Source organism: Aedes albopictus, chromosome 2 (assembly GCF_035046485.1).
Source record: "Aedes albopictus strain Foshan chromosome 2, AalbF5, whole genome shotgun sequence".
Classification (NCBI taxonomy): domain Eukaryota; kingdom Metazoa; phylum Arthropoda; class Insecta; order Diptera; family Culicidae; genus Aedes; species Aedes albopictus.
The window spans coordinates 181,209,572-181,226,069 of record NC_085137.1 but is presented as its reverse complement, the minus strand read 5'-3'; positions in this window follow the sequence as shown (position 1 = coordinate 181,226,069).

Here is a 16,498-nt window from a genome sequence, read left to right as displayed (position 1 = left end):
TCTGTCCAACATACAGAAATTCTACTACCTGCGATCATCGCTAGCAGACGAGGCCCTACAGTTAGTCCAGTCCATCCCAATCAGTGCCATCAACTACCCGGTGGCATGGAATCTCCTGCTGGACCATTTTCAGAACACCGATCGGCTGAAGCAGTCATACGTGGACGCTATTTTCGAATTCGCCCCTCTCAAACGCGAATCTGCCACCGAACTCCATAGCTTGGTGGAGAAATTCGAGGCGAATGTTCGAATTCTCAAACAGCTTGGAGAACAGACGGAGCATTGGGACATCCTTTTGATACGCATCCTCAGCACACGCCTAGATCCAACGACCAGAAGAGATTGGGAAGATCATGCCGCTTCTCAAAACGCCGTTTCCTTCAAGGACCTGACAGCCTTCCTTCAACGACGAGTCACGGTTCTTCAATCGATCCAACCGTCCAAACCCACCGACGCTCAGCCAACCAGCCTATCGAAAAAACCTGGTCAGCGGCCGGTCTCGAGCCACGGAGCTAATCAGGCTGCAACGATTCCACGAAAATGTATCATCTGTTCTGGCCACCATCCGCTCTACCTCTGCGAAGCCTTCTCGAAGCTGTCTACCGACCAAAAGGAGGTCGAAGTTAACCGACATCAACTTTGCCGTAACTGTTTGCGGCAGGGACACTTCTCAAAAGACTGCGTATCATCTTCTTCCTGCAGAAAATGCCGAGGACGACACCACACCCAGCTCTGCACGACTGGATCAATCTCCGACTCGTCGAAATCGCAGTCCACCGAACTCCATCAATCAAATTCGACGACATCATCACCAGCGAACCATGAACCATCTACCTCTGCATCCGCTACGATCACCGAAACTGTAAGTTGCGCTTCTGCAGGCGACCCACAGAAGACAATTCTCCTCGCTACTGCGGTCATCAATATTATCGACGACGACGGCGTGAAGCACGTCGCCCGTGCGCTCCTTGACTCCGGGAGCGAATGCTGCTTCATCACTGAGCGCTTGTCCCACCGCATCAAGGCCCATCGAAAAAACATTCACCTCCCTATCACCGGCATCGGCCAAGCATCCACCCATGCGAAGCAGAAATTCCTCACTCGTATTCGTTCTCGAGTTGGCGAGTACTCCACCAACGTCGAGTTCCTCGTTCTGCCAAGCGTAACCATCGACCTACCAGCGACATCCGTCGACACTTCGGCCTGGGACATGCCACCCGGCATTCATCTGGCAGATCCTACATTCGCCGACACCAACCCAGTAGACGTCATTATAGGAGCTGAAATCTTCTTTGAGCTCTTCCGTGTTCCTGGGCGAATTGCTCTTGGCCGTAACCAACCAGTGCTCGTCAATTCCGTCTTCGGCTGGGTGGTATCGGGAAAATCAACAACCCGTCCATCGACTCCTATCGTCGCACATTTAGCCACCATCACAGCGTACCCAACCAGCCTACCGGAGAATCTATCTTCAACTCCCAAAATGTCCAACGCAACCCCAGTTACCAACCAACTTCAGCAATCATTCGTCTCAGCTCGTCAAACAACCTCTAGAGGAAATGATCCACCAACAGTCCAACACGGAATTCTAAATCAACACACCTCATCTCTGGTTAACATCCATGCTGTCAATGAAGCCCATTCATCGATACACGCTCGAAATCATCTCTCAATTACCGACACGTCAATTAACCAGCTCGCCATTCATCGAAGAATACCACAACGAACAAGAAATCGCATCGTACAAAGTGTGTACGACTTCCCGTCGGCTAAATGTAAGAGCACAAGGAACCCATCAACCACCCTTCGGAAGCCGCCTACGCAGACCACCTTCGCATCTCACCATCGGATTCTTAACAACAATGATCGAATCATCGCCGAACACTCTGCTTATCGAAAGATCGAACCACCAGCATCAGCCCTCGGATTGCATCTCAACGTTCATTGTGCAGAACCCTCCATCGACTTCTGTTCTCTAATCAGCGCTGATCGATCAAAAACCAGATGCAAGTCAGCCAGCTTCTTCGCTTCATTCACCAAAGCCACGAATACTGTCTCTTCTGTTTCTACAAACGAGGCCTACCCAACGAGTCGACGCAATTGGTACCAACTGGAACGTTTTCGATTGCCCAAATTTCCTCAACAAGGGCATTCGTTCACAGGGGCCAGAAAGTTCATTCACCAACCAAACAATTCCAACGGACGTCGTAGTACACCATCGTTGAATGATCAAGAATCCAGCATCGACAAATTAGTCCGCCTCTTTCGGAAGCAATTCAAGAAAAAGCGAACATCCAGCACAACTTTCTACTCGCCAACGAATCCTCCCTCTGCCACTCTGGCAGGGAATCAGCTAATCGAAACCGCAAGTGGACACCAATCTTTCGTCAAGACATCGACCATGAATCCAGAAGCAGAACCTAAAATGAAAAATACAAGGCCTTCTATTATGAAGGACAAGCGTCTAACCAATTCGACAACCGACCAAAACAAATCGTCCGTGGAGTGAGTATGCAAGTCATCGTCCGTCACCAATCAACTATCAAAAGAGGAGATAGAAAGCGAATATCGAACATGGCGGATTATGACAGAAACGCTGTTTCTGAGGGGCCAGTATGTTCGTGTATACCCTGCATTACACGAAAAGAGAAGTTGGCCACCTATATCTCAGCCATAACAACACCATCAATCAATGCCCACCACATCCATCGACAACGATAAAGGCCCAAAAGAAGCATCTAGAAGTTCAGCATGGCGTAGAACCTTCTTCCGGAACACTACGCTATAAAAGCAATAGACGTTTCGATATCGCTCTCTTTCTTGCTGCGAAGCACCATCTCGACGCCATCACGAGAAGTAAAATAACTGTATACGGAAAATTGTGGAAAAGTCTAAAGTGAATTTCAATACTTGAATTAATTTTTGAACTATTTAGTTATTTAGAAATAAAGTTAAGTTGCATATAGTTAAACAATAAAAACCAGTGCTTTTTGTAAAGTAACGCGTGTGTATCAGTGTTTTACTGCATTCGCCATCACTAAGCCAAAAACCGTTCTGCTTGACTACTGGGGAATCATCCAACGGCCAATTCTGTCCTGCTGCTGCTCGCTGTGCTCTCGACACCTGTATTTCACTACGTTATGCGCAGACGTTTGTGCAAGTCAATATACATATCATGCAAGTGAATTTTGTACGAAAAGAAGTTGGCTAACATCGAAAATTGACATTTTCTTCAAATCCCGGAAATGAGTTACTGAATCGATCAAGAGAGTTGACTCTTTTTTGAGCGTGAATCGGTAGCGATTTACTCTCAAAATTGAATCAGTTTTCTCATCTCTACTCTGTACCAACTTATCTTTCTTGATCTAAGATTGAAATTTGGCCAATTTAAGCTCAAAGCTAGTCCCTATCCGTTGTCTTTTCATATGTTTCCCGAGCAAGGTTACTAATCTGGGATGCAATTTTCTCTAAGTCATTGTGATTCTTTTTGATACATTGAGACCTCCTTATATCATCATATTATGATCTGTCAGTTTATACGACTTGGAGCGAGTTTGAACTCCGCATTTTACAGCTTGTTTACAACAAAAAAAATCGTGCCGAATACTCGTTGTCGTCGTCGTCGCGGGAGAAGTTGCGTTAATTACCTCGTAAATTACTCCACCGGAAAATCTTAGAAACCCGTGAGTGAAGCTTTTTTGGGCTGAAGTCTGTTCCTATCATTACCCTTAGTGAATCGGTTGCAAGGAATACCCGGATAGATCGCGAAAACAGTGAAAAGTTTCGCCGAGAAGTACACCCGGAGGGTCGTGGAGACTCGGAACTGGCCCAGAGAACCGCGGAAAACTTTAGTTTGTCACATCGTTCCAGAGGTAAGAAATGAGGGATCCCGTGTACCGTCAATTCAATGCAGGAGGACAGAAATGATCAAATGCGAGCAAGAAATTTCGGGCGAGAACCGACGACGGAGACAGGCGACAATATTGAAGCGGGGGACACGAATTGATAAAAAAAACATTGATTTTTTGTTGAAAGTGCCTCGATATCAATTTCATTTTAAGAAGTGCAAATATGGATCTATTATTCGAGTGCAAACAAGCAACGACGGCGAGATAATTATCAGTGCACAACACGGTATGACGGGGGCGGCTTGCATGGAATCCTTGCGATAAATGTTAATAATTTTTCGACATGATGTATGATCTGTCAATCATTACAACGTAAACCGAGTTAGAATTGCGGCATTTACAGCTGGTTTTGATTGCATTAGAAATTATCGTAACGATCTCGTAATGTTGATTGAAATGCAACTGATGTTTTCATTTCTCCAGCTTGTTATGTGATTCTGATATTTCACGAAACGATATGCGATAAGGAATGCACCTGCCTATACGATATGTGGTTTACTGGGAAACTTTCTCCTCGAAAACTACAAGCGACTATACCTGGGACCTTCAGAAATTTCTCAAGAAACTTCTCCGGAAATTTCTCTTTTGTGATCCTCCATGGGCGTCCTGCGTGGTTTCGATAGGGATTTTTTTATCAGCATTACCAAAATTTTTAGCCCTAGGCTCGTTCATCTCGGGACCAACGCTTTTCTCCCGTCCGAAGTAAGAATTCACAATTTGCAAGATCCGCCTCACATCAATAGGGATTGTTTCAGGGCTTGCTCCAAGAAATTCTACAGGAATTCCTCCCACGATTGCTTCAGAAGTTTTTACAGATACTTCTGCAAGGATATATCGAAGTATTGCTCAAGGAATTTTCCCGTAGCATCAGTGCTTTCATCATGGATTCTACCCGGGAATTCTTCAATAATTCCTCTAGAAGTTTCACCAAACATTCCTCTAGGAATTTTTCCTGAGATATCTTTAGAAGTTCCTCCAATGATTGTTTGTTGTCCAGGGATTCCTCCTATTTTTATTCTTCCAGGAATTCTTTAAGAAATCTCCCCTGGGCTTTCCCAAGGAATTCCTCATGGAATTGCTTCCAGCATTCTTCCTCGGGTTTCTTCAGGAATTCCTCCAGGTTTCACTTTAAGTATTCCTCCAGGGATTCCCTCAAAAATTCCTTCAGGAATAGCTTCATTGATGATTTCAAAAATTCCTTCAAGCATTCCTCCAGAAACTCTTCTCCTTCCTCCTGGAGTTAATCTAGGAAAACCTTCATGAACTTTTTATGAATTCCCTTAAGGATTCTTCTTGTTATTGCTTCTGATAATCTTCCTAGGGTTTCGTCAGCAATTCGTGCAGGAATGCCTTCAGGAACTGCGGTAGGGATTCCTCCATGAGTATCTCCATGGGTTCTTCCATGGATTCCACTAGAAATTCCTCCAGGAATTCCTCTAGCAATTGCTGTGAAAAAATCTTCCAGAAATTCCTCCAGGGATTTCGCCAGGCATTGCTTCAGAGATCTCAGGAATTCCTCTGAAGATAACTCCAGAGATTCCTCCAGGAATTCCTCCAGGTATTTCTCAAGGGATTCTCCTGGGATTTTTTTCCACGAATTCCTCCAGAAATTCCTCAAAAAAATTCTCCAAGAAATTCTCCAGGAAATCCTCTAGGCATTCTTCCAGAAAATTCCTTCAGGAACTCCTCATGGAATTTTCCTGGGATTCTTCCAGGAAGTGCTCCAGGGATTTCTCCAGGTATTCCTCTAGAGATTCTTCTAGGAATACCTCTCCAGGAATTTCTGTCGAGACTCGTACTGGAAATTCTGCAGTCATTCCTCCAAGAACTCCACCAGAGATTCCTCAGGGAAGCTCTCCAGTGATTCTACAAGGATTTCCTTCAGGGATTTCTCCAGGAAGCCCTCCAGGTGTTCCTGTTGAGATTCTTCCTAGAGCTCCTCTATGAGTTCCTCCAGGAATCGCTCCAAAAATTTTTCCAGAAATTCCTCCAGGGATTTCTCCAGGCATTACTTCAGAGATTCCTCCAGGAGTTCCTCCAGCGATTCCTCCAGGAATCCAGGGATTTCTCTAATTGATTGACTTATCTTTATTATAGAGACTTTCAGCCCTTGGAGGATTTCTCTAAGAACTCCTCCAGGGATTTCTCACGGGATTCTCCAGCGATTCTTCCACGAATTTCTCCAGACATTCCTCAAGATATTTCACCAAGAATTGGCCATGGAAATCCTCCCGGAATTTCTCCAGAAAATTTCTTCAGGAGTTCTTCATAAAATTTTCCAGCGATTCTCTCAAGAATTGCTTTAGGGATTTCTCCAGGAATTTTGCATTCAGACATTCCCCCAGAGATTCCTCCTGGGATTCCTCTTTAGGGATTCTTCTAGGAATTCCTCCAGGTATTCCTCCAGGCTTTCCTTCAGACGTTCTTCCAGCGATTACTCTAGGAATTCCTCAAAGAATTTCGCTGATGATTGCTTCAGGAATTACTTTAGGCATTCATCCAGAAATTCCTGCAGGAATTCCTCCAAATTTGTTTTCCAGTAAATCCTCAAGGCATTTCATCCGAAATTCCTCTTAGATTTGTTCCAGAACTCATCCAGCCACTCCTCTAGGAATCTCTTCAGTGATTCCTCCTGGAATTTCTCTAGGCTTCCCTCCAGCGATTTCTCCAGGAATTCCTACAAAGATTGCTCTAAGGATCCTTAAAGCATTAAGCCAGAAATTTATCCAGGCATTCATCCAAATGTAGAGTTGTTTGGTTGATATCAAATCGTAAATGCAATAGTATAATTACACTAATGATATATCTCTAGAAGGGTCTCCAGTTAGCCTAGTGGTTAAGGCTATGGATCGCCAATCCGGAGACGGCGGGTTAGATTCCCGTTCCGATCGGGAAAATTTTCTCGACTCCCTGGACATCATTGTACTTGCCTCACAATATACAAATTCATGCAATGGCAGGCAAAGAAAGCCGTTCAATTAATAACTGTGGAAATGCTGAAAGAACACTAAGTTGAAGCGAGGCAGGCCAAGTCCAACTTATCGAGGCAGGCCAATGGGGACGTCGAGCCATAAAGAAGAAGAAGAAGAAGAAGATATATCTCTAGAATGACCTTCAATAGTTTGCTAAAAGAAAACTATTCTGACACTAAATATTTACAATAATTTAAAACGACAGCAAACCGAAAACAAAATTTAAAATCAAATAAAGTAACGAAAAACTGATATCAAAATGTGATATCAATTTGTTGCTGAATACAAATCATGTTTTCGGTTTGCTGTAATTTTGTTGTTAGACGTTGCTCGGGTAAACACAAACTTGAGTGATCTCGAAAGTAACTGTAGAATAATTTCAATTCCGATGATTCGACTATCTACAAATGTATCATAAGTGGCTAAGCAATTTTAAGTTTGTCAGCTCACTGGAAAGATTACCATTATCACTCTGATTGATGAAGTGCTATCAGTCATTACTGCCCAACAGCTGGAAGTCTGTATCAGCACAGAGCCATTATTGCATCACGTTTCGAAACAATTCGAAGAATTCTTGGAATTCCCTCCGTTGCTAATAAAGAGCAACGAACCAGAACACGATATGCTGCGCACAGTATAAGCAAACAAATTCCGCCCATCGAGTTTTGAATTGCACCAGAAATTAGAGTTTTGGCCGGGCCAATTTAGTTGTTCATATAGAGGACTGACAGAGAAACTGCGACGATATCAAAACTCGTCACGACGACCGACGAGGCTCTCTAAGCTCCATTATTGCGAGGAGCACATGCGAGGAACCAGTTATTGGGAGTAATTGTAGGTACCAACTGCTTTTTTTTCGGCACGGTTAAATTACAATGACGCGGCATGATTTCATGCTAGCCGGGCGGGCACACGGTGGGAATGATGGCGTGTGACACTGGAATTAACCTACACCAACGAGCCCACAGCCGAGGACCGAGTTGCTGCCGCCGCCAGGGTGAATGACTACTTGAGTTTTCTGTTTCCGAGTGTGGATTTTAGTTTCGTTGAGCTTTTTTTTTGTTATCTGATATAAATACTACCATTATCAAATTTATAGAACGCTTTTGAAAGAACATCAGTTTCAGCATATTTTATTGAGAATTCAAACCGGTTGAAATGGTTGAATTCTTCGAGTAAATCTTCTAGAAATTCCGTTAAGTATAATTTCAAAGGTCCACCAGGAATTCTTTTAGAAATTCAATCGGGAAATCTACGAACCATTGCAGCCTAAATTTATGACACTTGTTACCAGGAATTGCACAAGAAATTTCACCTGGCATTTTCGCCAGATATTACACCAAAAATTTCACTAGGAATTCCGCTAGGAATCTTACTAGGATTACACCATGAATTCCATCACGAGTTACCGCCAAAAGTTCAATTACGAATAACACTAGTAACTAACCTAGCATTTAACTACGAATTCCATCAAGAGTTACATCAGGAATGCCAACATAAATTCCAGTATAAACTAAGTTGCCTATAGTGTTATAACACGGACGAAAACACAACCATTTGCTTCAGTGACACATTTCCATTTCTGGAAACTGTAGCCCTGACCTAGCCCAGAAGTTTCCATCGAAAGTCCACGTAATACAGCGAAGTTTATTGCCAAGACAACCCTCTCTCGCCACTCGATGACGCCAGTCGTCCAGTTTCAAAACCACACAAGAACCGATTCCAAGCCAAAGTTGGACAAAGCCAATATCGTCCAAAAGTGGTCATAATGTCGAAAAACCTTCCCTTGATAAAGATGCAAAAGCTTCGTAACTGACTTCATAGTGCACATAGATTCGTACTGCGCATTACCCAACCATCGTCATCACGGCTGCCGGCTGTCCGTCATTCAATAGCCGTGAATCGAGGAAAAATACGTGCTTGCAGTGAAACTAGGCCAAGGGATATGACACATCGTATCGCGACAAGACGTCCGTCGACGGTGATGACGATGGCGGCGTCAACACGATGAGCAAGTTGAGGTAGGTGCACTGGTGCACCAACACCTCCGGCAGCCAGTCAGTGCCAGTGTGCAAAATAGGGAAAAAGAGAAAAACAACTAAAGCCTGCGCACTTTAAAATCGGTACGCTTTCAACCGGCTGCAGATCAAAAACGGTTTAACCTAGAAAACAATGTTATAAGAAGCAAATGATGCTTATTTATTGCATTTTGTAGGAAAAATATGAAAAAAATCAGTTTTTATTTCTTCAAGATAAAATTTTGACCAGTTTGTGAAATTCATGCCATTTTATTCTGCACAAACCAATGATCGTCAACATTTGCAAATTTCACAGCTTACGGGCTTATATTTCCACAAGAAACAAAATTATATTCATCAAAGATATGCTCAAAACAAGTTACGACATTAAACTCTTGACAAATATGGTTCACAAGACTATAATAAACTTATAGCCTTATTGTCCATTTACGCTATATTCAAAACATAATTTTACAAAAAGCTATTTTTTATGAAAACATATTGCCTGGGATCGTTTTTTGGATCTACAATTCCCCAATTCAAGTGGCCCAACTTAATTCATATCTAAACCTGGATTATTTTTGGAATTATTAGCAGTTTTCCTTCACAGTAGTCGGAAATTAACAGTCATAAGGCTAACTCCTCATAATAAGCCTAAACAAGATAGTTTTCATACTTTCAATACTGAAAACCATATATATTATGAAACTATAGATGTGATTCTATGATCACAGATAAAAAACTTCTGAGTAGATTCAGTTTAATAAAAAAAAATCGTTAGATATTTCACGCCATCAAAATACATCCAATGAATTTCGTCAGCAATAGTCCATACAGCTTTCGAGCCACGATTATTTTTATTGTTCTGTATCAAATCATTGTTTTCTTGTATACCAATACTATTCGTATAGTATCCTTCCCGTATGCGTATTTGCCGAACTAAAGCTTATGCGAAAACAACTTTTTTGACCTTAAATATCTATGCAAGTCTTTGATTTTCCATAAAACCATTCAAAGGCTTACCGTAGCTATATTGGAAATTTTAAAACACTCATGGAATATTTTACCTCCCCTAATCAACAATCATAATACCAGCAACTATTAAATACTGCGTAATTGATGGGTTTGGTAATTATATATTCCTACACAAATCTTGAATCTGACAATGATTGGTTTTTGCTCAATGTGTGCAGAAAAAACTGGCACTATTTACGAATTCAGATCAATAGTTCATCTAAAAAAATAAAAACAGCAAATTTTATATTTTTCATACAAACTACAATAGATAAGCTTCAATTGCTTCTAACAACACTTTTTCCAAGTGACATCATTTTTGAGCGGCAGCCGGTTGAAAGTGTACCGATTCTAAAGTGCGCAGGCTTTAGGCACATGTCTAGCAAATACATATGACGACGACAGCAAACCGTCATAAGCAACATATTTATACTTTAATATCGTATGAACTCATTGCACTGCATTTCGTTCATACAAAGTAAGTTTTTAGCTCAAGTTTTGGAATGCAATGTCATTGATATGATTGGCTGAATGCGTTCCATTAGTGCCTGTTATGATGTTTGGTTTTACATCCTTATTCATTCATTCATGTTTGTAGTTATACGGCATGGTAAATGCTGAGTAATTTGCGCAATACAGATCCCATTAAGAACACACGCCCCTGCCCAGCAACTCCTATCCCTACTTCCGCGGGGCACCGACCGGGCTGAGAGCAACCTTAGGGAAGATCGGGTAACCAACCTCGGTGGGGACTTAGGTCGTAGGCTGTCAGGTAAGGTGGAGTTTGCTTCGGCAAAGCTGAGCCTCTGTTCTCCAGGAGGAGCATCACACAACAGCGTCTGATCCCCACGCTAGGGGAGGCTGATCAGATCATCGTCCGAGTCCCAGGGAAGAACTCTAAATTCAACTGTGCACTATGGTCCTCCGGAAAGTAGGGGGCTGGTGTCAACCCGTAAAAGAACATTGTAACGGAAAATTAGAAACAGAATAATACGAACCAAGATCAACGGCAACGACCCCAGCGAACAAAAAGGACTTGCGATTGGAAACTCGGTACGTGAAACTGCCAATCTCTCAACTTCATTGGGAGCACCTGCATACTCGCCGATCTACTGAAGGACCGCGGGTTCGGCATCGTAGCGCTGCAGGATCCATGGTGTGAACGTTTAGAGGTAATTCTACCATCTACCAAAGTTGCGACAACACACGCGAGCTGGGAACAGCATTCATCGTGTTGGGTGATATGCAGAGGCGCGTGATCTGATGGTGACCGATCGACGAAAAAATTTGCAGGTTGAGGATCAAGGGCCGATTCAACTTCAGCATGATAAACGTTCATAGCCCACCCTCCGGAAGTACTGGTGATGACAAGGATGCAGTTTACGCTCAACTCGAACGCGAGTACGATCGCTGCCCAAGCCACGAGGTCAAGATCATCATAGGTGATCTAAACGCTCAGGTAGGCCAGAAGGGAGAATTCAGAGCGACGATTGGAAAGCTCGGCGCCCACCAGCTGACGAACGAAAACGGCCTACGACTCATTGATTTCGCTGCCCCGAAAACGTGGCCATGTGTAGCACCTTTTTCCAACACTGTCATCCTTATCGTTACACCTGGAGATCGCCACAGCAATCGGAAACTTAAATCGACCACGTTCTGATTGACGGACGGCACTTCTCCGACATTATCGACGTCAGGACCTATCGTGACGCCAACATCGACTCCGATTACTACCTATGGTCAAACTGCGCCCAAAACTCTCCGTCATCAACAATGTACGGTACCGGCGACCGCCACGTTACAACCTGGAGCGACTGAAACAACCGGATGTCGCCTCAGCATACGCGCAGAGTCACGAGGCCGCGTTGCCAGACGAGTGCGAGCTCGATGTGGCCCCTCTAGAGGACTGCTGGAGAACAGTGAAAGCAGCCATCAACGACGCATCCGAGAGCACCATCGGGTACGTGGAACGGGATCGACGGAACAAATGGCTCAACGAAGAGTGCAGAACGGTTTTGGAGAAGAAGTACGCAACGCGGGCGATAATGCTGCAGCAAGGGACCCGACAGAACGTGGAACATTACAAACAGAAGCGGAAACAGCAGACCCGCCTCTTTCGGGAGAAAAAGCGCCGCCTGGAAGAAACGGAGTGCGAAGAAATATGTCGTTCCCAAGAAACACGGCAGTTCTACCAGAAGCTTAACGCATCCCGCAACGGCTTCGTGCCGCGAGCCGATATATGTAGGGATAAGGTCGGAGGCCTCCCCAGTCAACATGCGAACGTATATGATGTTGAATAGGATGCTAAAGTGAAGGCGATATGCGTACACTTCACACGGAGCTAAATGGAAGCATGTACGCATATGGCCTCCACTTTAGCATCCTATTCAACATCATATAAGACTTTGTGTTAGCTGGGTCTTTACGTACGGACGTGAGGTGATCGAAAGGTGGAAGCAGCACTTCGATCAGAACCTGAATAATGTGGAGAACGTAGGCACGAGAGACCACGGCAACGGAAGAAACAACGACGCTATTGCAGCGGAGGACGGGAATGAGGGAAGTTAAGGATGCCTTTCATCAGCCCAAAACCAACAAAGCAGCTGTAAAGGATGTTATCGCAGCTGAACTCATCAAGATGGTCCCAGAAAATTTGCCACTTGTAGGCACCGGCTGATTGTCAGAATCTGTGAAACCGAACATCTACCGGAGGAGTGGAAGGAAGGGGTAATATGCCCCATTCACAAGAAAGGCGACCATTTGGAATGTGAGAACTTCAGGGCGATCACTATTTTTAATGCTGCCTACAAAGTGCTATCCCAGATCATCTTCCGTGGTCTGTCACCTAAAACGAATGAGTTCGTGGGAAGTTATCAAGCCGGCTTCATCGACGGCCGGACGACAACGGACCAGATCTTCACTGTACGGCAAATCCTCCAGAAATGTCGTGAATACCATGTTCCAACGCATCACCTGTTCATCGACTTCGAGGCGGCATACGACAGTATCAATCGCGCAGAGCTATGAAAAATAATGGACTTTAACGGCTCTCCTGCGAAGCTGACTAGACTGATTAAAGCAACGATGGACGGTGTGCAAAACTGCGTAAGGGTTTCGGGTGAATTATCCAGTTAATTCGAATCTCGCCGGAGACTGCGACAAGGTGATGGCCTCTCATGCCTACTCTTCAACATCGCTCTGGAAGGTGTGATGCGTTGAGCCGGGCTCAACAGCCGGGGAACAATTTTCACAAAATCCGGTGAATTTATGTGCTTTGCGGTAGACATGGACATTATCGCCAGAACATTTGGAACGGTGACAGAGCTGTACACCCGCTTGAAATGCGAAGCAGCAAAGGTCGGACTGGTGGTGTGGTGAATGCTGGTGGTACATGCTGGTAGGCAGAACCAAACACGACCGGATCCGTCTGGGTAGTAATGTTACGATAGACGGGGATACCATTGAGGTGGTGGAGCGATTCGTCTGCCTCGGATCATTACTGACGGCTGACAACAACGCGAGTCGTGAAATTCGGAGGCGCATCATCAGCGGACGTCGGGCCTACTACGGGCTCCAGGAGAAACTGCGGTCGAAAAAAAATCACCCACGCACCAACGCATCGTACAAAACGCTAATAAGACCGGTGGCGCGTGCTAAGGACGATCTTCGGCAGTGTGCAGGAGAACGGTGTGTGGCGGAGAGGATGAACCACATGCTCGCTTTTTTCTATAGCCTTTCAAACTTCCTAGTCAACACACAATCGTATATGCTGTTGAATAGGATGCTAAAGTGGAGGCGATATGCATACACTTTACACACGGTCAAATGGAAGCAGGTACGCATATGGCCTCCACTTTAGCATCCTATTCTACATCATATACGACTTCGTGTTAACTGGGTTGTCCGCTTCATAAATTGAACAGTTCTTACACTCGAATAATGCCATTACTCGGGGGCTTGCAACGAACTCAAAAATCTCTGTACGACATTCTTAATAACCGGAACAGTCTCACCACTAGCAATGAGTTGGCACAACAAGAATTCAAGTGGCAGCTTATCCTCCCACGTGCTCCCAACATTGGAGGATTGTGGTAAGCCGCCCTACACTGCGTGGAAACATCTCCCAAAAAAGATATCGCCTTCAGCAGTCCAGTTTCAATAGCTCCGCCACGTAGCCTCGAACTCACGACTTCTCTCCCCGTTTCAGACAACCTCACTGAATTTCAAGCGCTAACCCTCGCATAATTTTAATAGGCTCCGTTATGGAAGCAACTTCTGAGCCCAATCTAATATCAATTACCACAAACCGCCTTGGCCACTATTACTGGAACAGATACAAAAATAAGCGAAGAATAACCTTTTTTCCAAATCAGCAGCATGACGATTGACGATGTGCTATATGAGAATGACATGCCTACACTATGTTGGTCATTGGCAAGAATCACTGGCACATCCCGGCCCAGTCGAAAGTCGTGCGTACCGTCGTTATGACGGTAAATACGGCTAGTGGAGTATACAAACGAGCGGTGAATCGTGTCTGCCCGCCACCCACGGATGATGACCTGGATGGCCGAGTTACGACATCTACAATTCCAGATGGTGGCTCCAGAGAGGATTCGAATATGTAGATTTAAGAATCAAATATTGTAAAATGGATTCGTTGAAGCTAGTTCAAGGAGGCTAGTAATGTTGGCTCACTAGATACTTTAGTTAATATTGAACTAATAAAGTTTCTTTGCTAAAGTTAATTGTCGAATTAAATCAAGTTATATTATCTAGAGACTATTGTGGTGATATATCGAGGAAGATTCAATTGACATTTGAAGAATCCGCAAGAAAGTGCATTTGATAGAAAGAAGATCAGGGTCTGTGAGTCAAATAAAGCCACAAAACAGGAGTAACGATCAACATTATGTATTCCAGAAATTTTGGAGGATTATTTTCAAAAAATTTCACAGCGTTCATAGAAAAACTTCAGGAATTGCTTTAGAAATTAGGGCTTCCAATTTTCCCGGAATTCATCATCCTGAGAAAAGGGAAAAAATAAAACAGTTTCCCGGGATTTCCCGGGAAATAAGGAAACTTTATTTTTAAGCGAAAAATACCTGAAACGATAAGAAAAACACAAAACTAGATCCGATCTCCGTACAAAATGACAGGTAAACATCTATTGCAAGTTAATACATAACAGAAGGCCTTTAAATTATTGTTAAAGTTTTCAAAACTGTGTTTTTATGAAGGCAGGTCTTATGATGCATTTTTCAAAAATGGGTGACACTTGATCCCCCTTTGAACACATGGTTTATTTAAAGGGAAAATAATCCCAGAGTCTTCCGTTCATTTTTCTTTTCTTTTCTTCCCAGAGTCCTATTCATTTTCTTGTATTTTCGATGAATATGGAGTGTTTGAAATTGTAAGATTTCCTTAAATTTTTAAGGATATGCCGTATTTTTAAAATGGGGAGACTTGATCCCTCTTTTCTTGGTACCATCAATGTTAACTTCTTTTCCCGATCAGCCTAGACAGCTGTGTAGTGTCGATAGCGGTTGTCTCAATTGGCTAAGAATAACACTACGGATCGCCTGATCCAGTGGTAAGAGTCCACTAAACAGGTGACCCCTAATTCATGGTGTTATGCGGCTTTATGCTTACCGTGCCAAGGAATGAATGGTTAGGGGGGTCTAATAAAAACCTAACCGCTAACGGAGTCTGTGGAGTACTAGGGCACCCTCCACAGTATTCTGCCCTTACTGCGCTAACCGGAGCAATGGTGCAGTTGACCTTGTGTTTCTCCGAGATAATCTGCTATCCTTCTTAAGCCTCAACTGCGAGGCTCAATAAGGGTGGGATTATTAGTACGTTGTTTATTAGTTTTAATTATAACCTATGTGGCTCTTCGCATTATGCGTTCTTCACAGTGTCCTCTGTGTATGTTCGTCTCTGGCGCTCTTCAATCGATACCGAATTGGTTTTTATCGCTGCTCTTTTTTCTTGTGTTGTGATTGTAAGAGTTTGATCGTGACTAGTTTGGGTAGTGGCTATGGTTATGACAGCTCAGATCAATCTTCAGCATAAAAGAACAGCTTTGGTCCAAGAACCTTACTTTCGTAGGGAGGATTTCTATGTAGATGTAATGTTTTAATTAACACCAATATGGTTTCGCATTTTGCGTTTGACCCGATGTTTGCTACTTTCAGTAAAATTGAAATGACAATCTTGCGTGTCATGCCTCGAGCCCCAAAATGTTGTGATAAAACTTCTTGTTTGCAGCCTTGCCATTCCCAATTCTTGGTGGGATTATACTCTCAAGTTTATTCCGTAAATGGATAATGTCTTCGTTTGAAGATCAAACCTATCAATTTGACCTCTTTCTTTTGAAATGATTAGCACGCTTTGTCGAGCATCACACCCGTGATGTTTTTCTAGCAAACATGCCTCTCCATGGGAACCAACATGCTTACCAAAATGGAAAGTCCACTGTGATTTGTTTACACAATGTTGTTTACGATACCGGAAACGCATTCATTCAAAAATAATTTTGTTTGGGTGTTTTCTCGGAATTTCCAGGATACTTTTGAACACGTACCTC